The sequence below is a fragment of the Narcine bancroftii genome, chromosome 5 (assembly GCF_036971445.1).
Source record: "Narcine bancroftii isolate sNarBan1 chromosome 5, sNarBan1.hap1, whole genome shotgun sequence".
Classification (NCBI taxonomy): domain Eukaryota; kingdom Metazoa; phylum Chordata; class Chondrichthyes; order Torpediniformes; family Narcinidae; genus Narcine; species Narcine bancroftii.
The window spans coordinates 36109919-36136025 of record NC_091473.1 but is presented as its reverse complement, the minus strand read 5'-3'; the positions used below and the strand labels follow the sequence as shown (position 1 = coordinate 36136025).

The window sequence follows — 26107 nt, the reverse complement described above, 5'->3', positions numbered from 1 at the left end:
TGTTCTTTTGACCGACTGACTTGACGTGACAGACTTGAAGTTTTTCTTTTGGAAGTTTTATTTTGGGGCATTTTGGGCTTGGACTGTAATGATCTGGGTTTTTTAACACATACACATTATGAATATCTGTTGTTAGTATATATTTGCCATTACGGCTTATTTTTGGTGTTATGTTTATTGAGTTAATTCTATTATTGACTGTCATTCATAAATTTTGAGTTAAACTTAACCCATCTGTTTATGCATCTCTCAATTGCTGCTGGTTAAGCCTAACAAGAGGGGAAAAGTCCCTACCAAGCAAAGGTCCTTAATTAAGTCCCTGAGTGAGTTTATTGTTGAGGAGTCAGATGTTGTACTGATGGTGTTACTGTACCTGGCGGTGTGAGTCTTGTGGCACCTATACCTCTTTCTGATGTTAGCAACGAGAACAGAGCATGTGCTGGGTGATTTGGAACCCTTGACGATTGTTGCTGCTTTCCAATGGCAGCGTTCCCTACAAATGTTCTCTATGGTTTTGGCTGCGATGTCTTGGGCTGTGTTCTCTACCTTTTACAGGGTTTGCCACTCAGGGCTATTGGTGTTCCCCACACCAGACCATGATGCAGCCGGTCAGCACACTTTCCACCACACATCTGTAGAAATTTGCTGGAGTTTCCATTGTCATGCCAAAGCTCCACAAACTCCTGAGGAAGTAGAGGCGCTGACATGCTTTCTTCATAGTGCATTTGTGTGTTAGGTCCAGGAACGATCCTCTGAAATACTGTCTCCGAAGACTGGATCCATTAAATTGGATGGGGAGTTTTTAACAACTCTCCATAACTGGCACATGGACAGACCACAATTCATAGAGGTCGTATCCAATTAAACAGTATCGTTCCTTATGTGTTTGTTTTTTTAATTATCTTCAATCAAGTGGCTGGGCTGAGAAGAATTGACAAAGCCCTTCAACTGGTACATGATTTTGTACTTGACCATCCAAATTCCTAATTCCTGAGACAAATACTACAACCTGTGCTAAAAGATGCCAATCAGCTCATGAGTTCTCCAAAATTATTTTTATTCGGCTTTTCTAAACATCAGTAATAATACAGTTGTTATCAATTGAAGCCCAAATTTGTTGTTTCCAGTGAAATAATAAGCTACTTCAAGGGAAAAAGCAAGTGGAGCCTTGTGGTACATGACAACATTGATATTAACTGTAACACTGCATAAAGTCATCTAAAGCTCAATTCTGGAGCAGTGTCAGATATTGAAATGAACAAACAGAGAAGACTTGCAAACTTTCAATTATTCCGAGTTCCCGTTTCATTTAATGTGAGGAGCACTTTAATGGCTGTGGAGAGACTGGGTGGCAACATCTAGTATAGAGGAAGAGAAAGAACATTTGTTGCTTTCTCCAGGGCCACAGGTGGTGAGAGAGTCATGTGAGTGGGAAACTACATTCATTATTGACCACCAGCCATCTCAGGGACACTGAAGTGGAGTGATTGTGGGAAATGGTCAACTCAGCTGATTCTCTCTGTCAGGGGAATTATTAAACCCCACTGTGACCAAAGGAAAGGTCATTTTGATTGATCCACACCTGGGTTTTGGAGGCATCAAGGAAGTCACGAGTTTCATTTCCCCTACACAAGGAAAAGGAGAGTTGTGACAATTGTTTGTCCAAATGAATATTAAAAAAAAAACAATAATGCTGTCTTGCTGAATTTATATTGCTGCTGGTCTGCGATATAATACAATGCATGCATAAAATAAAAGAACAAAAAGCTGGAAATACGTAACACAAAATATAGCTTCTCGTGAAAAGGGCATTTTGGATGTGCATCTGATATTATGATTAGTTACTCACCAGAGGAATAACCACACAATATCAAAATTTGATTACACTGTAGTTGTTCTTCAACTGTGAAATAGTCACCAAATGAGCAGCCTATTTGAATATCCTGGATTCGAATTGCTGCATGCAACAAACTGTAATGAGTGCTCGAATACACAGATAGTAAATGCAAGGCTGCCACATGGAAGACAATAGAGCAGACTTCCCACCATGATCCCACTGATTAGTGTGTCCTTGGAAGACCCCTGACATATTTAGGAAAGGCTGTCAAGAGTCACAATAGGTGCCCTGTACAGTGTTCAATCCTATCTTTATGAGAGCTCAGACGTTATCCCTGGTTGGACTTTGCTGCTGTGTATGCACTCAACAGCCATTGTGCATTGGTCGTGAAGAAAGAACAAAGGATTTAGATGCTGGAACATATGCCATTCAAGTGGCCCTGGATGGCTTTGAGCTTCTGGAGTATTCTTAGATTGCATTATTTTAATGTGATTGAAAACATTCCATGGATGAGCCTAACTTTAATACTCCTGACTGATGCATTGTGGTTGGTGTTAGGGCATTGAGGTAACTTTCTCATCTCAGGAAACCTGATATATGATATGCTTTTGGATCCATCTTGGGCATTCAGTTGACATCTGCATGGAATAACCTGTGTGAGCTGTTAGCTCCTTCCAACATTTAACTCTTTCCACTTCAAGACCTAACTTGTTTTGCACTAAAGTGTTCAAAGTTTGGAGGAATTGTTTGTTGTTGAAGATATTAACAACTATATCAAGAAACTGGCTCCAAAAGTTCCTAAGAAAAAGGATACTACTGAATTTGAAGCAGAAGAGGGATCTAATATCTCGGTAGTGGTTGCCAGATTGATTAAAGCACAACTTCAAATTAATGCATGTTATGCAAAAGCTAGAGGACAAACTTGACAGATCTATGGCAGCCTTGTCTATGTCTGAAAGTCGATTAAAGGATTTGGAAGAAGCTCTGCAAGGCAAAATTAGTTTGCCAGAATATAAAATGGAAAAGCTCAAAACTACTGTAAAGGAGCAGGCTGTCAGCAACAATAAATTTCTGTCTTGTCTGGTCAACTTTGAAGGTCGGAACAGAAGAAACAATATCTGTAATTTGGGACTTAAAGAAGATGTTGAGAAAGGGAAATCTCCGGCACAAGTTTTCACCGAGATACTTACAGAATTATTTGATGATGAAGCTTTTACCAGACATCGTCTGCTGGATCATGCCCATCGAGTATCTTTTCCAAAACAACGGAATGGAGATCAGCCAAGAATGGTAATCGTATCTTCTCATTATTTCCAAAGAACAGATTATTCAAGCAGCTCATAAAAGAAAGGACTTGAATTACCAGGGCCAACCTATCAGGTTGGTTGAAGACTTGTGCTCTGAAGAGGTTGTAATGAGAAAGAAGTTTCATGAAGTTATGGAGATTTTGTTCAAAGAAGATCTCAAACTAGTTATCCAGCATGTCTGAGAACCATTCAGAATGATGGGCAAAAAAAGTATTTTAATACTGTTAATCAAGCCAATTCCAAACCTGATTTCAGCCATTCCTGATCTTCCTTTGTCAAGAACAAATTAATTTTTTTCTATATTTTTGGAGCAGGTACCATTTAGGATTACCAGGGGTTTGGTTTTATTTTCTCTCTGCTGATCTGAGTTTCAAGGGGGAATATATGTTTCTAATTTGTATAGATTGTTAGGGGAAATTATTTTCTCTCTTCAAGCTTTTTTCCCCCCATATTATATGGAATTGATAACTGTGGCACTTAGATCTTACTTAAGTGATTTTGTTGAAATTGATGGGAAAAGCCCCTCTCTTTTCCTTTTGTTAAGAGCTGTCTAATTGATGTTTTTTTTAAAATGTTTCAACTCAGAGCTTTGTTTTTGATGAATTTAAAAATTTGCAAATAGTATTGAACAGTTTGGAATTGAAAACATGAGTTAATAATGGATTGTATTCATTTAAATTAGAAAGCTTTGGAGTAGTTCGAACAAATTAAATATGGCGATTTGAAAAGATGTTTTACTTTGGGCTGACCAAAAAAGGCATAACAATAGAGTATGGTGAACTCAAGTTAGTGTTCCTTTACTTATTTGTACAAAATAATCTGATAAAATGGCATTTTGCTAAGTTTTTGTGAGGTTGTGTTGTCTAAAATATATCAAATATGGCGTTTAGAAGTATTTTTGAGACTGTAGTATTGTATAAATCAGGATAATGGTGGCTAATATTGTTTTTTTTTAAAGAGAATACCTTTCCTTATGCTCGTGTGTAGAAAAAGGGCTCTATTGGATATATAATGTTGACATCACATGGTCATGTGATTTATAGTGATAACAGTTTAATTGTATTTAGATTAGTTTTATTAATTCTTATCTGACCTATCAATGGAGTTGTTATGAAGTTACGATGGGAATTAACTTTGTTTAGATTATATTTCATCTGTTTATGGGAGCTAGTGTGGCGGTGTGAGCAGTGGAAGAAACACAGCCACCATGTTGAGGGTCTTTAATGACAGTTTTTATTCAAATTCAGCACGCCCCTTTAAGGGCAGCATGAACTCAGTTACCTGGTGCATTGTGCCATCATAATCGCTGCCCAGGGTGCGCGCTGAAAGGGATGCTGGAGTCAGAGAGAAACCTCTGGCTCATGGCCATGGCTACCCTGCCACGTAGCAATACAAGCAGGGCCGGTTCACCATGAGGATGTGCGCTGCTACCCAATCCCCTCAGAACCGGCTACACGTCCTGTCACTTTGGCAGCCGGCCCCGGCGCTTGGGCGTGGCCGGTGCGGCTGTGATAAGTCCAGATGGGCCGCCTTCAGCTTGCAAGTAAATATGATTTTCAAAATACTCATTTTTAAAAGATATTTACAGATTAGAAATTTCTTAAAGAACATATTACTGGATTTTCCATTTGTATATCCACCAGTTTTAGTTAACAAAATATTTTTCAATTGAATTGTTCTCAGAAAGGATTAATTGGAATTGTAATATGATATATTATTAAAATTATGTCCCATATTTCACAATAAGATTAAAAAGGCTTGGGAACTGGAACTTGCAAGACCTTTATTTGAGGATCTATGGGGCAAGATTTTTAAACTGGTAAATACATCTTCTATATGTGTCTGACATTCATTAATCCAATTCAAAGTGGTGCATCGTGTTCACACGTCCAAAGATAAATTGGCTAGTATTTTTTCTAATATTAACCCTATTTGTGACAGATGCAAATTGCTCTATTTTGGTCTTATCCATCCTTATAAAACTATTGGAAAGATTTTTTTAATATCTTTTTAACTATACGCCAGATGGAGCTACGACCCAATCCAATAACTGTTCTTTTCAGGGTTATTGACCCATACATGGTGAGCTTTTCTTTACCTGTTCAATGGGTCGTGGCCTTCTCTGCATTGTTGGCGAGAAGAGCCATTCTATTCAAATGAAAAAACTCTAGACCTCCAACAGTGTTTCAATGGTTTTCTCATTTTTTCGATATCATGTATTTGATTCATCGGTGAAATTTGAAGATACATGGAGACCTTTTATGTCTTATTTTCATATGATGTAAATGTTTCTATTGTGATTGAATGCATTTACTCTCACACACATATAAATATATATATATATATATATATATGTGATATTGTATTTTCAGTTTGTTCCCTTTTCTTCATTGTACTGTATTTCTTATAAAAACTAATAAAAATATTTTAAAAAGAAAGAAAACATGTTCTTTTGGAAGCAGCTGAAGAAAGCACAGTCACCACATTGAGGGTCGTTAATGACTGTGTTTATTTAAATTTGGCACGTACCCTTTAAGGGCAGCATTGGTTCAGTCACCATGTGCGTGGTGACATCATGATCACTGCCTGGGGCACACACTGAGCGGGAGGTTTGAGTGAGGAGGAACCCCCAATGGCGCTATCTTCCCAAGCAGCATTACACGCGGGACCGGTTCGCCCTGAGAGAGTCTGCTGTCACACCCTCTTCTTTTTCATATCTCTTTATAAGCATGTTCTCTCTCAAGTCCCTAAAGCAAAACATACAAGATATCAGCTATTTGAAATTTTCTAATGCCAGCAATAAAACAATAACTGCTAGGGGAACTCAGTTGGTCAGGTTTATTCCATGGAAGTAAATGGACAGTCAGCATTATGCGTTGAAACCCTTCTAGAGGATAATTATTTCTTTGCTTTAGATTCAGTGTTTACAATGTCTTTCTTGTCTAATTTCCAATATGATCTGATTAATTTCAAACTTCTCTCCTCTGACAATGATCAGTTATTCTGTTTTGTTGTTGAAAGAAGAACCCACAGAAATTCTATTACATAGTGGAGTGCTTTGACGCATAACTATTACAGAAATACTTTTTTTAATATTTCCAAATGAAGACTTTGTGCAAATGCCACATTTTAGTTTCTGGTTCACCAAGCACATGTACACAGAAACTGCATTATATTTAGTGATTAAATGGTGTAAAATGTTTACTTTGACCTCACCTGCACACAAATCTACTGCACACAATACTTACAACTAACAAGAGTCCTCAACTGCTGAAGCAAGCTTGAGCAGGAGGGGTGAAGCACACTTTGGAGTTAAAGGGCCAGTGCCGGTGGTCAGAGAAGGCAAACTTAATCCAGTAATTCTTCAAATGTTTATTGTTATTGATCCTTCTCCCTGCCGATCACTTCACAGTCCAAGTTTTCCCAGTCATATTCAGTTATCTCCACAGTATCCTCTCTCCTTGCTCTTTGAGATCTTCCACCATCTTTGCATACCTTTTGCATTTCCCCTCCAGTTCATCTCACAACTTATCCATCTTACCCCAGTCCATTGCTCATCACACCCTTTCCAAGATCACAATGGCAGGAAAATGTAAAGCAGAACTATGTGTTGTTTACATGCTCATTGCTCATCATAGCCATGGGATTACACTCAAAATGGGACTATTTTCTTCTCTCCTTATTTCAATGGACATTTTGGCAGACTTTGCACTTTGTTGTTGAACAAATCTTTTGTGAAATGACCTATTTTTTAATGAACCAATTAATAAATTGCTGAATTAAAATCAGTCTTCCTGACATATATTTTTTCAGCATCCTCAGTTTTATTAGTATTCTAACATAAACTCAAGGTACAATATTTTTCTTGTAATCCAATGGAGTGAAGATTTTCTTCCACCAGTTTAGCATAATGCAGAGACAGATGAGGAAACAACTCTGGTCATGCTGCTTGAAGAATTTCTCTTGTGTGACTTAATGTTCCTGTCATTGTGATTCCCAAGAGGCAAAAGGACTAATCACTTGATTTGCTTTTCCTGCTATGCTACAGAAATCCAACAACAGTGTTGATTTTATTTTTTGTTCATTGTAGGGAAGTGTTTGTTATCCATTTTTGATTTGTCCTTGAATTGAATGGCTCTTGAGGCCAATTCAGGAGGAAGTTGAGTGAACACTGTAACATAATAAAAAAGGAGGTAATGCCCATTCTTGCCAGACAGAACAACAATAGAGTTCTCTTGGTCTGTACCTTTCACCACAGCAACATCCCTATCCAACGCATTCTCATACGTCAGCTCCAATGTGATTACATACCTTTCCATCTCCCTCTCTTTCTCCCTACCCAAGGGAACAATCTCTTTGTAACTCCTTGGTCCACTCATCCATCTTCATCCACCCCTTCCTGTCCCCTTGAAGTTTTCCATACAACCGAAAGGAAGAGCCATACCTGTCCATTCACCCCTCCCTCAGCACTATCCAGCAAACTTAAACAGGCCTTCCAAGTGAGACAGATATATATCTGCTCTCCTTCCTACCTGGTCTGCTACATATGGTTCTCCCAATGTAGCCCACACTAGACTAGACCATCTAGTTGCACATAATTTTATCTCTTTGTCCCATTCCCACTCCAACCTGTCTATCCACCTTCATTTCTATAGAATCACCAAACATAAACCAGAAAAACAACACCTCATATTCCCCGTGGTTAGTTTACAACCCAATGGTAATGAGTACTGAAGCAGGGTTTCAACCCAAAACATTGACAGTTCAGTTCCCTCCACAGATGCTGTTTGACCCATCAAGTTCAGTCTGCAGTTTGTTTTAGATTCCAGCATCTATTCTCTTTTGTATCTCCAGAACCATGAACTGCCCCTGTCTAATCCCGAGATCAAATCTGAATGTCATTTATGAGCATAGGCACATACCCGACACCTCCCTTCAACAGGACTAATTAACTTGAGGATTTAAAGATATCTTACTTTTTCCTTCGCAGTGGTTTCTCTTTGACCACACCCAAGAGGGCTCTCAACTACCTCTATTTCAAGTCAAGTCACCTTTATTTGTCGTTCATACCATGCTTACATGGTAAAGACAACATAGTGTTTCTCCAGGACCACTGAGCATATTTACATAAATATGGGATAGAATAGAAATTCAATGCATTTCAAATATTTAAGACTTATACATTAACATTCCACAATACTCAATCCCCAAATGTTCTGGGAGTTCAGGAGTCTGATGGCTTGAAGGAAAAAGCTCCTGCCCAATCTGGACATACAGGCCCGAGTGTTGCAGTACCTCCTACCATATGGCAAAATAGTTCACTTGAGGGGTGTGTGGAGTCCTTCACAATGTTTATTGAGTTTTGCCTACATTGAGTCTTGTAGATGCCTTTCGTGGTTGTAAGAGCCCCAACATTCTTTTCCACTGATTCACTATCCTCTGCGGGGTCTTTCAGTCCAAGGAGGTACAGCTTCCAAACTAGGCAGTGTTGCAGTTGCACGGGATGCTCGCGATACATCCTCTTTAGAATGTAGTGAGGATGGAGGGTGGGAGATGAACTTTCCTCATCCTTCGCAGGAAGTAGAGGTGCTGCTAGGCTCTCTTGGCTATGGAGATGGTGTCTGCCCTGAACCTATGGTTGTGCTTGAAGTTGGATGGGGCTCTGAGTTAATATGTTCTATGACCAGTCTCTCAAAGCACTTCATTATAGAGGTTTTGAAATGATTATAATGGGCGAAATGAAAAAAAAAATGTTTTAAGATATCATTGTTACCAGATGACTCTGACTGAATGATAGCCTCTTGTAAAAAAAAATGCTACATCTTCAGTATAAGAGCCCCCTCTCCAGGTCTTAATACAGTATGGTATCCTGCAGTCAAAATAATATCACGATTATGAACCATGTAAAAGTTTGTTAGTCATGATTTAGATAATTGGCTTGTGGTGAATGAAAGAATTTTAGAAGATTTTATAAATACACTCAGTTTTTAAATCCATGCATTAAAGGATTACCAGTAAATTGATAGAAAATTACAGGATACAGTTTTACTATCCTTTGCATTATACCCAAAATTGACAGAAAATTTACATTTTAAAAATGATAAAGAACTGTTTAGTTAAATTGTGCTGTGTTATTTTAATATCGTGAACATATTGGATTGAAACTACAGTGGTGTTGGAAATTAATAGTTGCAATGTTGGAAAGTAAGGTTACTCTTGGATTGATCTTCTGACCCATCCTATTTCACATGTACCTACTCATTAAGAAACAGTGAGGATAGTTTAGGATTTATTTCTCTTAACTATGGGGTCAAATAACTCGGGAGCGTAGAATCAAGCGGCACAGTTAGTATAACAGTTAGCCCAATGCTGTCACAGTGCCAGCAACAGGGGTTTGAATCTGGCACTGTCTGTAAGAGTTTGTTTGTTCTCCCCATGTCCGTGAGGGTTTCCTCCAGGTGCTCCGGTTTCCTCCCACCCTTCAAATAAAATGTCCCGGGTTGGAGGTCAATTGAGCGAGATTGGACGGCATGGACCTGAGGGCCGAAAGGGCCATGTTACTATGCTGAATGTCTAAATATAAAAATTAAATTAAAATAAATATTAAAGGCAAGTGCAGTAATCTAGAGCAAAAAAAATCAAACTGCTGGAGGAATTCAACAATTAGGCAGCAGATGTGGAGCTGAATGAATTGTCAACATTTCTGATCAAGACCAGAATCTAAGTAACTGGTGGAAAGATGAACAATTGAGAACAATTATTTTTCCTCAGAAATTGAAAGGTCCTCACTACCAGGACTAGTGGCTAAAGCAGAAGTCCAATGCACATGAGCATTGTATTAAAAAAAAATTCTAGGATTGTTCTGTCAATCACAAACATAATGTCAAAAGCTACACCCAGCAATACCTCACTGACATCTCTCAACTTGCATATTACCTCTGTTTTAGCAAACTGCTCGACTGCAAACACTTTTCAATCCCTGCCACAATCTCTATCCTGCAGCCAATTCAATCCTTCTCTTTGACAATATCTGTAACTTGCCACGCTCCTTGGAATCTCAAGTCCACGTTGAACTCCATCACTGAGGCCATCTACTCCATTAGCTTAACACTATCCACTCAAAAATTATCTCAATTGATCTACTGCAGATTTTTTTCAACCATGATTTTCTTGCAGAAGGCTCAACAATTTCAACACTCTAATTTTCAAGATCCTTCAAAACTTCCCTCCCTATCTCTGTAATCTTGAAACTAAGCTTCAGTGCACCCTTCCATCTGGATCTCTTATATTTCATTTACATCACAAAAAAGAGGACATCTGTACTAGCTTCAAGCGAAGAAATTCTGATAGTCTCATTGCCTTCTTTACCCAGTCCTGTAAACTATTAACCCCTGTGCAATTAAGTCAAGTTTATTGTCAACTGATTGCACAAGTACAACTCATTGAAACAGCATTCTCCTGTCCTCAGTGCAAAACACGCAAATACACATGAAGACAAATACATATGCAATAATCATATATACAAATAAATAAAAAAATAAAAATTGTTTTGTGAATATGAGAATCTTAGACAGTTAGTGTGAGCAGTTCCTTTGGTCGTTCAGTATTCTCACTGCTCGTGGGAAGAAGCTGTTCCTCAGCCTGGTGGTGCTGGCTCTGATCCTCCTGTGTTTCTTTCCCAATGGGAGTGTGATAGTACAGGTTCTATAACCAATGTGTATATGTACATATGTACAGATGGTAGTGTAGGATGACTGTGATTGGCTGATTGACTGTGACTGGCAGGTCTTAAAGGATTGCTCCTAGCCAGACCAGGTCATTCTGTACTGGTCGACCTACTTGTGATATGCTCCAGTCTTTTAGTTAATAAAAGCCTTGGTTTGGATCAACAAGTCTTTGCTTCTTTTGACGCGGATCACAGGGAGCAGCTGAAAGATGGCTGTGTGTGGGGTAGAGGGGTCTTCGATGATTTTGCGTGCCCACTTCAAATATCAATGGGGGGAGTGGTGTGGTCCTCTCTGCCACTTTTATGGTCTGATGCAATTTTCTTTTGAATGTCCTGTTTGATTTTTCACCATACTCACAGCTACCTTTACTCATTGTGCGAAAGAGGTTTACCTCACATCCCCCTAAAATATTTTGATCATTGATTTAAACCTGTGCCTCTATTCTTGGACCATCCACTAACAGGAGCAGTGCTTCTCTTCTTACCATATTGAAATCAGTCTTGTACACCTCCGTGAGATCTTCACCCAGGCTTTTTTGTTCCATGGATTTTGACCTCAGCTTGTTCAGTCTAACCAGGGATCTGAAATCCCCTATCGGTGGCACCACTCCAATTTGTCGGCATCCTTGCTGGGATTTTTGTATCCTTCCTAAAATCTGGTGCTATTACTTATTAACATCTAAATCATTCCAGTTTTGGAATTTCCTTCTTAAAACTCTTCTCTTCTTTATCACCTGATGAAATGCTCATTGATATTATCTAAGCTATATGTTTCTTAATGACATTATGCCAAATTTTGTTAGCATTCTCTAGTCCAAATATTGGTTTCTAATTGGTACTGAATCGACTGTTATTTGATGAAGGAAACAATGGAACAAGATTAGCAAAACAGGAGAAAGTAATCAAGTACAACACGAAAGCAGCCAAATGGAGGGTTCAGGGCCAAATCATTCGTTGTGTTTCTTTACCTCCTACAGGTGCTGCAAGATTGCATCCAACACTCCAATATCATCCATAGTTGCTTTTTATTAATGCAGCTGAAAGTTACCAAGGCTTCCAATAATTTTGGAGAATAAAGGGTATCTTTCAGAAGAGAGACCGATGGCTAAGCTTTGTGAATGACTTAGTTGCTCCCAAGTCACTGGTTGGCAGCAGCTTCTCAGCTGTGCGATGATCTCCCTTCAAATTCCTCTGCATTTGCTGTCAGAATTCAAAGCAGTTATTTTGTGAATTATCCAACTGATCCCCGTCTGCCTGTCCCGCATCGGACTTGTCAGCCACAAACGAGCCTGCAGCTGACGTGGACTTTTTACTCCCTCCATAAATCTTCGTTCGCGAAGCCAAGCCAAAGAAGAAAGAAGAAATATAAATTTCACCCAAATATAAGTAACTTCTCTGTCTGTCAAAAGTCAAAGAGCCTTTGTGTTTACTTTTGTAGGTCAGCAGTGGCAGTGGCTGGCAGTGGTATCTATGCTCTTGCTGTTTCAAGCCCAGAACATTCCACACTCTCTCTCTCTTCTGGATTTCCCTATTTTAAAAGCACCTCTTCTTGCTAATTTTATTTTTGCCTAATTTGCATTGCCACTGACAAACAGAGAAAAAAAAAGTGCATGCATCTGAATGAAGGACAAGCAGTTAAAGGTGGGACAATGAGGAAGAAGGTGCCTGACATTCACAAAAGCATTTTGGAAGCCCAGCTATTCTCCATCTATTAGCGTTAGACAGGAAAGTTTGCAGGCGCTGTGATTGCAATGCAACACACAAAACCCACTGGAGAAACTCAGCAGGTCACGCAGCATCTACCGGAATTAAAGGTTATCCAATGTTTCAGGCCGGAGCCCCTCGTCAAAGTATGAGCAAAGACCAGGCAGGTGCCAGAATAAAATGGGGGAGGGGGAGGAGGAGAGGAGGGAGGAAGGGGAGGGGGGCATAGGCTGACAGGATGTCATAGGTGGGAGGGCAGAAGAGAAAAAAGCTGAGGTGATGAGGGGATAGTTCTCTGAAAGATGAGGGAAAGGAAGGGGTGGAAATCTGGAAGAAAGGAGACAGAGGGTCAAAGAAAGAGAGAAGCTCAGTGGTGGGCTTTAACGGAAAATGGAGAAGTTGATGCTCATGCTGCTGGTTGGAGAGTGCCCAAAAGGAATTTTAGGTGTTGTTTCTCCAATTTGCAGAGATCCATGGTTTGGCAGTGCATGAGGGCCATGGATAGACATGTCAGTGTGGGAATGGTGTGTGGATTTAAAATGGTTGGCCACTGGGTGGTTCCTGTTAATGCAGCCGACAGAGACAATCTCCCAGTCTGCATCCAGTCTCTCCGATATGGTGGAGGCTACAACAGGAGCAGTAGATGACCCGGGTAGATGGTACTTGACCTGTTGATTTCTCCAGCACTTTGGTGTATTGCAACACTCCATCTCTTGGTTACTCCTTATCAATCTTGTTAATTGTCTAAGAAAAGCAGGAGTTGTTAAACATAATCTTATATTGCCAGTGCCTTAATTAATGTATGAAGATGCACATTGTACGTTTGTAGTACAATGTATTGTTATAAACTAAAGCAATGTATTTTTCATATTATAGGGAATAAAGATTATGAAGATCATAATAAATTAGTTGATGCACCTTTACCTTAACGTTTTGGCCTTAATTAATATAAAGTGATAGAATTTAGATGGAAGAATAAGGAGGAAAATAAACAGAATAGCTCAATTTTAGACAGCAAGTATAGGTGACGAGAATGTCCTAGTCATATGTCTAAATAAAGTTGTGGATGACAGAATTAAAGGAGGCTGTTGGATATACATGATGGATCATTCTCGGTACAAATATACTCTGGTAGGATAAAGCAAGGAAATTGTGCTGTGTGGTGGCGCACTCTCTCATGGCGAATCGGCCCCACGTGTAACGCCATGAGGTGGGGCAGCCATGGGAAGATGGCGTTGACTGGGTTTCTCCCTGCCTCAAGTCTCCTGCCCAGGGGCAGCGATTATGATGTCATAATGCATGAGGTGACTGAGCTCATGATGCCCTTAAAAGGGCGCATGCTGAATTTGAATAAAAAGTCATTAATGACTTTCAATGTGGTGGCTGAATCTTTCATGGCTATGTCCAGCACTACATTGGTGACCCTGTTGAGCCCAGATGCCTCCCTTGTCTCAAGAACATGGATCCGGCAGAGATCAACGCCATTGCTATCAAGATGCTCCCCTCTTCTGGGCCCATTGCCCTCATACATGGTTCGGGTAGGCAGGAACACGGTTTCAACTGAGGAACATTTCAGCAGACGCCATGAAGTTCTACCACATGGTGAGCATGCTGGACGAAGAAACAGCAGCCAGCGTGGACAATCTAACACACAACCCACCGGCCAAGGGTAAATATCCTGGCCTCAAGACATTTTCAGGCTCTCCCCTCAGCAGCATGCCTCCAGGCTCCTGCACCTCAACGGGCTTGGGGACCGCACACCATCGACCCTAATGGATATCATGCTGGCACTGGCAGAGGATCACAAACCTTGTTTCCTATTCCGTCAGATCTTCCTCAAGCAGATGCCCAGGGACATTCAACTGCTCCTGGCGGATGAGGACTTCACAGATCCACACCAAGTCAGAGCCCGAGTGGACACCCTCTGGTGCACCAAGAGGGAGAATGAAGCAGCCCTCAGTCAGGTTGCACATCCAAGAGCCATCCAGCCGCAACAGTCCCCCAAGCACAAGCCAGAGGAGCACCATTCCACCTGGTGTTTTTACCATCAGCGCTGGGGAGCACAAGTTCATAAGTGCCAAAAACCATGTGACTAGCAGGAGAAATGACCCGGCCAGCCACCGTTGATGGCTGCAATGGCTGCCCACGTGGACAGCCTCCTTCACATTACCGACAAGTCCACTGGCCGACTTTTCGTGGTGGACACAGGAGCGGAGCTAAGCACCTTGCCCCCAACTGCCCTCGAGACACGCACCTGTTCTCATGGTCTCACCCTGCGGGCAACCAACGGTTCCACCATCAAGACCTTCGGTACCCGCAGGGTGCAGATCCAGATCTGGAAGGAGAAATTCCGTTGGAAGTTCATGTTAGCCTCAGTGGGTACTGCGTTGTAGGGGCCGACTTCCTGAGGACACATGGAATGTTGGTCGACATAAAGGGCAAGAGGTTGGTCAATGCTCGCACCTTCCATTCGGTGCGCCTGGATGCCACAAACGTATTCAACCCCGAGATCGCCACCATCGCCACTTCCAGGGATGAGTATTCAAACCTAATCCATGAGTTCCCTGCCATCCTTCAACCACGATTCAGCACCACCTTACCCCAGCATGGGTATACCACCATATCTCCACACAGGGCGCTGCACACTAAGCCCAGACGACTTCCACCCGAGAAGCTGCAGCTGGCAAAGGAGGAGTTTTCCTGGCTGCAGGGGTTGGGGATTGTCCATCGCTCAGGCAGCGCTTGAGCATCCCATCTCCATATGGTCCCCAAATCCTCCAGGGGCTGGAGACCCTGTAGTGATTACTGGCGCTTGAATGACACAACCACACCGGACAGGTACCCAGTTCCACACATTCAAGACTTCTCGGCCAATCTCCATGGCGTGCAAGTCTTCTCCAAGGTCAATCTGGTGCGGGGGTATCATCAGATCTCGGTCCACCCCGAGGACATCGGCAAGACAGTGATCATCATCCCCTTTGGCCTCTTTGAATTCCTGCGTATGCCTTTCAGCCTCAAGAATGTGGCCCAGACTTTTCAGCACCTCATGGACGCAGTGGGTAGGGACTTGGACTTTATGTTTATCTACCTGGACGATATCCTTATGGCCAGCCGCAACTACGAAGAGCACAAGTCCCACCTCCGTACCCGATTTGCCTGACCGGCGGAGTTTGGCCTCACGGTCAACGTGGCCAAGTGCCAGTTCGGCAAGCAGACGCTGCAGTTCCTGGGGCACACCATCTCGTCAGCAGGTGCTGTCCCGGCGCCAGAGAAAATCGCGGCCATCCAGTGGTTCCCCAAGCCAACCACCCTCAAAGGCCTGCAGGAGTTCGTGGGGATGGTAAATTTTTATCATCGGTTCATCTCCGGCGCCGCCTGCACCTTGTGACCGCTGTTCACATTGATCGCCTCTAAGCAGAAAGTCCTGACCTGGTCGGAGGAGGCAGAGATCACTTTTGCCACAACAAAGGAGACCCTTGTCAATGCAACACTATTGGTGCACCCATACCTCAGCCACGGCGGTAGGAGTGTACTCGAGCAGTGGCTCAACGGACAGTGACGCCTGCTGGCCTTCTTTAGCAAACAGCTGCGCCCGCTGGAGCTCAAGTACAGCGCTTTTGACTGGGAGCTGCTGGCGCTGTACCTGGTCATCTGGTACTTTTGATACTTTCTGGAGGGCAAGCCCTTCACGGTGTTCATGGACCACAACCCCCTCACACAGGCACTCGCGATGACCAAAGATCTGTGGTTGGCTCGATAGCAACGCCACCTCTTCTACGTGTTGGATTTCACCACTGACATCCAGCACAGGCCAGGCAAAGACAACGTCGTGGCGGATGCGCTCTCTCATATGGTGATCAACGCTCTCACCCCCGGCCTTGACTACATACAGAAGCTGGACATAGAGACCCAGGCTCTCTGGACTGCCATCTCTGGGCTCGAACTCCAGGACATTCAGTTGCCTAACAGCCTGGACACGCTGCTCTGTGATGTCTTCACCTGCTCGCCATGCCAAGTAGTCCCACCGCAGTGGCGGTCAAGGATTTTCAGCTTAGTCCATGACCTAGCCCACCCCTCGGTGAAGACTTCAGTGTGAATGGTGGCAGAATGGTTTCTGTGGCACGGGCTCAAAAATGAGGTGGCCGAGATGGCAAGGAACTGCACCAGGTGCCAGGTTTCCAAGGTTCACCAGCATACACAGGCCCCAATCCGGCGGTGTGGAGATTTCAGCACATCCATGTTGATGTCGTAGGCCCCCTGCCAGTGTCCAGAGAAGCGTGCTACCTTCTCACAATAGTCGATCTGACCACGAAATGGCCGGAGGCTGTTCCCATCAAAGAGGCTTCTGCAGAGATGTGCGCCAGGAATCATTGGATTGCTAGGTTCGGAGTCCCACCGCATATCACCAGTGACAGGGGCGCCCAGTTCACCTCCACGCTCAGGGCTCAGCTGGTGAACCTCCTGGGAGATAAACTCCACCACACCATAGCCTACAACCCGCAAGCAAATGGTTTGGTGGAAAGGTTTCACCGTAGTATGAAATCTGCCGTCATGGCTTGCCATGACGAACTGCCCTGGGTCCTCCTTGGCATCAGAACAGCACCCAAGAAGGACCTTCAGGCGTCTTCTGCGGAACTGATCTACGGCGCGCCGCTCTCGCTGCCCGGTGAGTTTTTCGACCCAGAGCACGCAAACCTTTTGGCAGATCTCCGTAAGAAACTATCTTCGCTAGCCCCCCACCTCCCTCGCATCATGGCGTCCAGCCGACACATCGTCCCAAAGAGCTGGACTCGGCAGAATTCGTATTTGCTTGGTGCAGCCCACATACGGCACCTTTACCACACCCGTATGAAGGTCCATACAAGGTCCTCCAGCGGACTGGCAGGACTTTCACTTTGGACATAGGGGATAAAGACAAAGTTTTCACCGTGGACCGTTTGAAGGCGTCGCACTTAGACCTATCACGTCTGGTTCAGACGGCCATACCCAAAAGCTGGGGCCGCCCGCCCAAGTGGCAGGACGCGTAGCTTGTTCTGGGGGGTGGGAACTGTGTAACGCCACGTGGTGGGGCAGCCATGGGAAGATGGTGCTGTCAGGGTTTCTCCCTGCCTTAAGTCTTCTGCTCAGGGGCAGCGATTATGATGTCACAATGCACGAGGTGACTGAGCTCATGCTGCCCTTAAAAGGGCTGAATCTGAATAAAAAGTTATTAATGACTTTCAATGTGGTGGCTTCGTCTTTCTTGGATGTGTCCAGCACGACAGCTGAACCATTTTAAAACTCTGGTTAGTTAGTGTCGAGTTCTGTTACAATATTTAAGGAAAGATATCAAAGTGGATAAAGAGATTTTCTAGAATGATATCTGAGATGAGGGACTTTGTTGGAAAGACAAAAAAGAAAAAAAAACAGGAGGAGATTTGTTCAATGAACTGATCCCAGTAGTTCAAGGGTCATTATCCAATGGACAATGCTGAAAGTAATTTCCAGAAGAACCAGGAGTGATATGATAAAAAACACTGGGGAAAAAAAGTCTTTGTAGGAAGGACATAATAATAGTTCTTCCAAAGAGAAGGCATGAGGCAAATTGTCTTCCATGTTGTCTCATTCTTTGATTCCATTAATTAAGAAATAATATAAAAAATGCACATGGCAACATAAAGTGTTGCACTTTTTTTGTACCTCAAAACATGGATACCAGTAACTATTTTTTAAAATGAACAATTGAAATACTTATTGCTGGATTTTTTAAAAAAGTTTAAATCGTCAATTTCTGGATTAATAATTACATCTTCTGATATTATTTGTAACTTTCTCACGCTATTGATTTGTATAATTTCCCAAATCTATTCAGGGAAAGAAAAGCTTTATTTTAAAAATGATTCATCATCCTGTTTCTGTTTAATACTGGAATATTAATAGTTAACATAATTTTAAACGAATTTTAATCTTTCAGTGTTCAGGCCTTACAGCCTGAAATTCAAAGTGGGTGAGAGCAAATTTTTCTCCTTCAATGCGTACCTTAATGTGCCAATAAAATTCAATGAAGTATAAAGTGGGAAGCATGTTTGCACAGTAATTTCTCTCTTTGACATTATCTGGGAAGAATCTTTCCACAGTAAACATGAGCTGGGTATCTGATAGCTCATTGGTGACAATTTGAAATCACATCTTTCAGTTTGATTGAGAAATATTTCCAAAATAACCAAAGTTTGCCATTCAGTCTAATTATATACATTAATAGGTAATTACCATCAATCATTTTTAATTTCCCTGGAAACAACATTAATTGCTTTTAAATGATAGCCTAATGAGAGACCATTAGTGAAATAAAGAGTCATCGTCATCCCACAGTAGAGTTGGGAAAGTTGAATGATTACAGCAACTGTTTGTAGAATGTTACTGTTGCCATTAGCAACAGGAAATACAGCATTGACGAAAGCAGGCCAGACTTCATTTTACCCAAACTATTATTTCTATAGTAATGAGTAAATCATTATTAATGACAAAAGTGTAAATGAAAGCAAATGACAACAGTCCAAATATTGGTATATCTGAAAGCACCCGTTAACATTTGTGCTTGTTTATTCTTGATCTTCATCCAAAATATTCAGATATTTTTGTGAAAATGTGAGCTGATAATAATGCAGTGAGGTAATAAAGTGATCGGAGACCAAAGGGACCCATGCATTTCCTTACTAATCAAACTATGAAAGGGCTATTAAATTACTCATGTATGGACTGAAAAGGAAGTGTAATGTGAAGCAGGTGTATTTATGATTGAGTCAGGTGCAGAATGAACAACAAAACTTGACTTCAGAGAAAGCAAGAAAAGAGATGAAAAGTTTTAAAATGTTATATTTGTAAAAATCTTTAATAATAATCAAAGCTTGAAGACATTGGACTCTGAATATAATTATTAATTTCTAATGTCTAAAGACTGTTTTACCTTATCACATACCATATCTTAAAGATAATAGGATTGATTATGGATAGGTCAATGCTCTGCTTTGAGTGTTCTTGCTATTCCGATTCAGCAACTCCTTTGCATTTTGATGCTGGTGGTGGTGCCATACTTAGGCCCATACTTCCTGCCTCACTACAGTTCCAACTCCTTTGCATTTTGATGCTGGTGGTGGTGCCATACTTAGACCCATACTTCCTGCCTCACTACAGTTCCAACTCCTTTGCATTTTGATGCTGGTGGTGGTGCCATACTTAGGCCCATACTTCCTGCCTCACTACAGTTCCAACTCCTTTGCATTTTGATGCTGGTGGTGGTGCCATACTTAGGCCCATACTTCCTGCCTCACTACAGTTCCAACTCCTTTGCATTTTGATGCTGGTGGTGGTGCCATACTTAGGCCCATACTTCCTGCCTCACTACAGTTCCAAGCATGCCTTTCAAGTGAAGCAACATTTCACTTGAGTTTCTGCAGGACTGATTTACTGCATCGGGTTGTCCCTTTGTGGCCTTCTCTACATCGGAGAGTGGGCGCAGATTGAGAGATTGCTTCTCTGAGCACCTTCGCTCTGTTAGCACCAAAGACAGGGACCTCCCCGTGGCCAACCATTTCTGTTCTGCTCCCACTCTATTACTCACATTCTGTCCATGGCCTCATGTACAATTGCATCAAGACCACCCGTAAATTGGAGGAACGATATCGGATTTTCCGCCTGGGCACTCTCTAGCCAGATGGTGTTAACATCAACTTCTCTGGTTTCTGCTAACCTGATCTCCTTTCTCCCTCCCTTCCCTTCCCCCTGTTTTCATTCCCTCAGCTCTGCACCCCCTTTCCTCTCTATTCACCTATCCTCCTCTGCCTGCTCGCTGCTGTGCCCTCCCTCCCTTCTCCACATATTACCTCCTGCCTTTGGGACCATGCCTACCCCCCTTACCTTTATGTTTGGACGCCTGCCAACATTTTTCCATACCTTGAGTCAGAAACATCGGTTATCTTTATTATATAAGGGACACTATTTGGCCTGCTAAATTTCTCCAACATTATCTACAGAAAAAAAAGTGCACTGGACAAAATCTGAAATATTTCATATTCAACTTAGTTTATCTAGTATATTCATATTTAGCTTGAATTAAACCATAATGACAAACATGAATGAATATTATATCACAGATTATTTGTTAACTTTGCATCTGTCAAAGGTGCAAGTTTAATTAGACCTGTAATCAAGCTGAAACTGAAATGTTGCTGCCATCTAATGTTGAATCTCTACATTACAAGCGCCATGAAGGATGCAAAAAAAAATCTTTGCACAGTTTTCCATAGTTTTATTGTGAATAAAGTTTATTCTTGAAAAAAAAACTATGGAGCTTCACCTGCAGTGTCAAATATGTGAACAAAAATCACATATTATAGGTTGACATCCATGGTTGTTATTTAAAAAAAGTCCAGCTTTTCTTTCTGAGACTAAAGGTGGTTCTCGATTTTTTTCTTTCCACTCACATACTACTTTAAGTATTCCCTATGCCATTGGTGCTCTGTGAATAGTAAGGGATTGCTTAACGTGGTATGTGGGTGGAAATAAAAAGTTTGAAAACTACTGTTTTAATTGTACCTAATTGACTCGTTATGTGCATGGTTAATAATGCCAAAGGAAATGGGCCAATGACAATTTTTCACATGCAAAATATTTCAGTAACAATTGGGTCTAGAGCAGTGATTCTAACCTTCCCTTCCCACTTACGTACCACCTTAAGCAATCCTTTACTAATCACAGAGCACCAATGGCATAAGGATTACTTTAAGTGGTATGTGAGTGGGAGAAACACTAAGGTAGAACTTCATTGAATTTCAGATGTAAATTACTTAGAAAGTTAAGCAAAGATTTAGCCCAACCTACAATTATTTATTTATTCCTCAGCATAATTCAAGACAATTTCAGATTTTAATCACAGATATGCTGACTCTGTATAGGATGACCCCTTGAATTTTTACCTTAATTGTTGGTTTTGAGCGATAACCTTTGAATAAGACGGCCACCCCATCTCCCCCACCCACCCCCCCCCCACACCAGATCTAGCATTTACCACTGACCAGTGGATGCTGTTAAAAGCAAATACATTTTAATAATGAGTTATCATTTAAAGGTTTTAATTTTATTTGGATATTTTAAAATAAACCACTGTTGGAACCCATTGAAAACCTGTACAGAGCCGACCACAGTCAGACCAGGCAGATGTACCCCACAGAGGAGCATGGAAACTTCATAAATAACTGACGGGACATGCATGAGATTGCATCGGAGCCAGCAGGAAGATGGCGGTGGTGTTGTAACTGTCATCAAAGTAAGAATTTTATACCTATTGTATAGGACAACCCTGATTTTAAGCTGAAAATTTTGTTTCAAAGATCGCACTATACAATGGCATATACAGTTATATCAGGAAACAACTGGAATCTGACCTGTGTCTGTGATGAGAACCTTGGTTCTGCCCACCACAATAGTGCAAATTTCCATGAGGGCATCCATTTCAATTCCCTGCCCCATTCTCACACCGACATGTCTGTCTATGGTCTCATGCACTGCCATACTGAGACCACCTGCAAATTGGAGGAACAACACCTCATCTTCCACCTGGGGATGCACCAACTGGATGGTATTAACAACAATGTCTCTGTTAGAGCACCCCTCTCCCCTCTCTTCTCTCTGTCTCCTTTCCTCTCTCCTTCTCTTTCCTTTTCTCCCTGTACTTCACCCCCTATCATTCTTCATTCTTTCTTTTCTGAACACTTAATGCAGACATCTGTCTTCTTTCACTCATATTTTGAGGAAGGGCTCAGGGCCGAAACGTTGGAGTATACATTGAACTCCTATGGAAAGGTCTTTCCAGCATTTCTGTGCTTTGACAGCAATATAACTGTATATCACCAAGCCAAAGTGATGTTGGATTTGGACTTAACTGCACCTACTTTTTTTTTCATATTGATGTTGGTTGTTGGCTAAGAAAGTAGATAGTCTCAGTGAATAACTGCAGTGGTAGGGTTGATGGAGTGACAATCAAATGGATGTCAAACTTCTTTAGAGTTGTTGGCACTCATCCACGTAAGTGAAGATTATTTGATCTGACTAGGGGCTTCCAGATGGTGGAAAGGCTTTGGGCATTGTTAGGTCTGCTTTGTTCATGAATGAGTGAGACAAACACCAGGCTGAGTCGAAATCAGGGTTCTTTGTTCTTTATTACCAGATTGTAACACTTGCAACTAAACATGTTAGTCGGAGAATGCATTCTGCCGTTATCAGCAAAATGGTGATTTTTTATACCCTTGGATATGTGCTTAGAACATCATCATATCATTACTTGTCCAATGACTAAAACTGTTGCTATCCTTTCCCTGCTAGCTTCCTGCCTCTCAATCCATCAATGTCTCTCTTATCTTGTAAGTACAAGGATGCATTCACATCTTGTTACAGCCCTGCACATTCCCATCTCATGATGTTTTACCTAACAGGAGTACAAGGACACCTCCCCTTCTTGTTACAGCCCTGTACAGGGTAACTCCTTACACATTCCCATCTCATGATGTTTTACCTTACAGCATCAAAAGATGAGTCTCTTGGCTCAGAACACCCACTGTGGTGACTTTTTGTAGTTGAAGCCTCAGCTAATACTCTTTCAGAACCTCATAAGACTCAATATATTATCAGTGGTAAGAAATACCCAGTGCCAGAATGGTTGAAAGGAAATAGCACTTGCTTGTAGGTTGGTTGCTGATATTATTGGCATTTGCTCTGATGCTGCACACTTTCGTGGTTTCTCAGATTCTTTAGTCACCAACACATACAGCCACCATCACATCAACCTTCTACTGGAGCTCTATCGAAAGTGTCCTGGCCGACTGCATCACAGTGTGGTGTGACATATTATAGATACATTTTTGGGAGCTAAATTGGGGCAGGTTTTTTGCTGTAGGTCACATACAAACACTTCAAAACAGATTTCATTTAAAATACCGGAGCTCTGCTCAAGCTAGACAGTCCGGCTCCAAGAGCCTTTGCAAAAGCTTTGGGGAGAGCCCAAGAGACTTCATTAATGGATTGTTGTTTTGAAAAGCAGCAGATGAAAGAACTTGAAGGAGTAGTTTTAGAGCCACAGGCTGCCTGGGAGTGCTCTTTGATGTTCAAGGAGGGTCATGTGGTTTTGCAAGCAGAGAGAGAGAGAAAGAGTAAAATAGGCTTTTCTCAGAGAGAGAGAATTCAGTTTTGCAGTTTTACAGTCGGCAGCAACAGCTGGGACTGAAACAGGACAAGCTGGCAAGCTTGTGGAAAAACTTAATTTGGAAGATGGATTGTGAGTACTTAGTTTAGCCTGGTCAAAGCTCTTGTGGTTCAGACAAGAGAGGAGAGGACCGGTTGCCTAATGTTTCACTTGAATAAGTGAAACAAAAAGGAACTCTGTGGTGACCTGAAAGAAAGAGGTTATCATCTGGAGAACTTTAATTATAGTTTTGTTCTTTAATTCAAGTGATAAGAGTATTGGTGCAAACAAGTTATGGCACAGATCATTGGTTATTTCAATGGAAAAGCAGAACATGTCATGAAGACAGAATGGTCTATCTCTGGTCAAAGCTTTGTCTGCACAACAAGGTGGTCAATTTAACATCTGTTTCTGTCCAGTGCATTAGTGATTTTCCAATTATAGTAATACTGACAAAATTTCCAGCCTCCTTTTGGATAAATTCAGTTGTTTTATTGTACATGGGTGTTATTTTTGAACGGATATTTCTATTTGATCTCCCAAACGAGGTGATGTGATACAATAAAATTTCATACTGACCAGCGCTCTGTCGCATTTATGTTTAATAAAGTCAAGAGGGGAAAAATCTAAAATAACAAAATTGCTAAGTGGAGGGTCAACATCAGCTGTCAACTAGGAGCCCTTAATGACCCTCCAGGTGCCTTGTCCCGAGGAAGCTGTGCCCCTGCAAACACTGGCCAACTGCGGTCTCTGCATAATGTACTCTGCCATCCAGGGGTTACCCACATGGCTCATTTTGTCAATGAGCGCAATTTGCCCTACTCCATGGAAGACGTCATGAAATGATCAGGTCTTGCCAGGTCTGCACAGAGTGCAAGCCCCACTTCTACTACCCCACAAAGGCGCACCTGATCAAGTGATCCAGGACCTTCAAATGGCTCAGTGTTGATGTTAAGGGACCTTTCCCCTCCACGAACAAGAATACTTTCTTCCTCTCTATTGATGTGTACTCCCACTTCTCGTTCACCATCTCACATCCAGACACATCCACTTTGTCATTCATAAAGACCTTAGATTACATTTTCTCCCTGTTCGGGTATCCTGGTTATATCCATAGTGACCGGGGCTCATCTTTTATGAGCAAAGGGCTATGTCAGTACCTGCTGGCAAAGGGCATTGCATCCAGCAGGACTATGAGCTACAACCTCTGGAGGAAAGGGCGGGTTGAAAAGGAAAACATCACAGTCTGGAAGGCTGTCAAACTGGTGCTCAAGACTTACTCACGCTGGCAGGAATTCTTCCCAGGGTTCTCCATTCCATTCAGTTGCTACTATGTTCAGTGACCATTGCTACTCCTCACGACCTCCTATTCAATTTCGAGATAAGGTCAGCATCGGGAACTACACTCCCAACCTGGCTCACCCCTCCTGGTCCAGTCCTTCTTAAGAAGTACATGAGGAGAAGCAAGACCAAACCCCTGGTGGAAAGGGTGAAACTGCTCCACACCAATCCCACATACACCTATGTGGAGTACCCAGATAGCAGGGAGGACACCATTTCCATCAGGGACCTGGCACACACTGGAAGAGAGAGTCCGTTGCCTCAAGTGCCCTATGAGCTGCAGAGCTAATTCTCGCCATTCCCAGTCAGGGCTTCAGGGGATACAGATCAGGATGAAAGTGCATCCCCCTCCATCATTGAGCCAAAGACCCAGCCCCTCAATTCTCCCTCACAAGGGGACCAGGAGACTCAAGGAGCCCAAGGCCCTTCCTTGCTTAGGCGCTCTACCAGGATCTCCAAACCCCCAGATCACTTAAATTTGTACTTAACTGTATTTTTTAAAAAAATCTATGTTCTCTTTCTTCATTCACAGACCCTGAATTCTGCAGGAAGGGGTGAATGCAGTGAATTGAGATTCACTGGTGGTGTGTTTTACTGATGGCTGGCTCTGTCCCATCTACCCATTTATAACCCTGGTTTCCCGCCTAAACCCTGAGCCCTTATGAAGACCACTGTAAGACCCTACCCTCAGTTTTAAGCTAATAAAAGCATATGTTCTCCTTCCAGTCATGAGGGCTGTTATTCATGCTACAACATCTCTGGGATAATTCAGGGACAGTAGTCTCCTTTTGCATTGGAGTGCTAAAACTAAAACAACTTGGTGTTCTCCAGCTACATTAAGTGTTGGATTCAGAAACTAACTATACTCTCAACCCATTTACACATGTGACAGTGGATCTTGAGGTCCACATTTAGGATGCGACAAAACTTGCAGAGAATAACGAAAAAGGCACATATCACATATCACCGGTCAACAT

General features: G+C 42.1%; 3 long non-coding RNA genes across 3 annotated transcripts; 1 reads left to right on the top strand and 2 right to left on the bottom strand.

The window, feature by feature from the left end:
* Positions 1-1281: 1281 nt before the first annotated feature.
* LOC138763261 (uncharacterized) lies at positions 1282-5382 on the bottom strand. Its single transcript, XR_011357456.1, has 3 exons — positions 5243-5382; positions 3028-3237; positions 1282-1625 (listed from the first exon to the last, which is right to left on the bottom strand). It is a non-coding gene; the product is annotated as an uncharacterized lncRNA (long non-coding RNA).
* On the top strand, positions 4474-25848 carry LOC138763263 (uncharacterized). Its single transcript, XR_011357458.1, has 3 exons — positions 4474-4687; positions 21745-21878; positions 25663-25848. It is a non-coding gene; the product is annotated as an uncharacterized lncRNA (long non-coding RNA).
* Positions 5635-17693, bottom strand: LOC138763262 (uncharacterized). The gene is made up of 2 exons (XR_011357457.1): positions 17561-17693; positions 5635-5891 (listed from the first exon to the last, which is right to left on the bottom strand). It is a non-coding gene; the product is annotated as an uncharacterized lncRNA (long non-coding RNA).
* Positions 25849-26107: the final 259 nt, after the last annotated feature.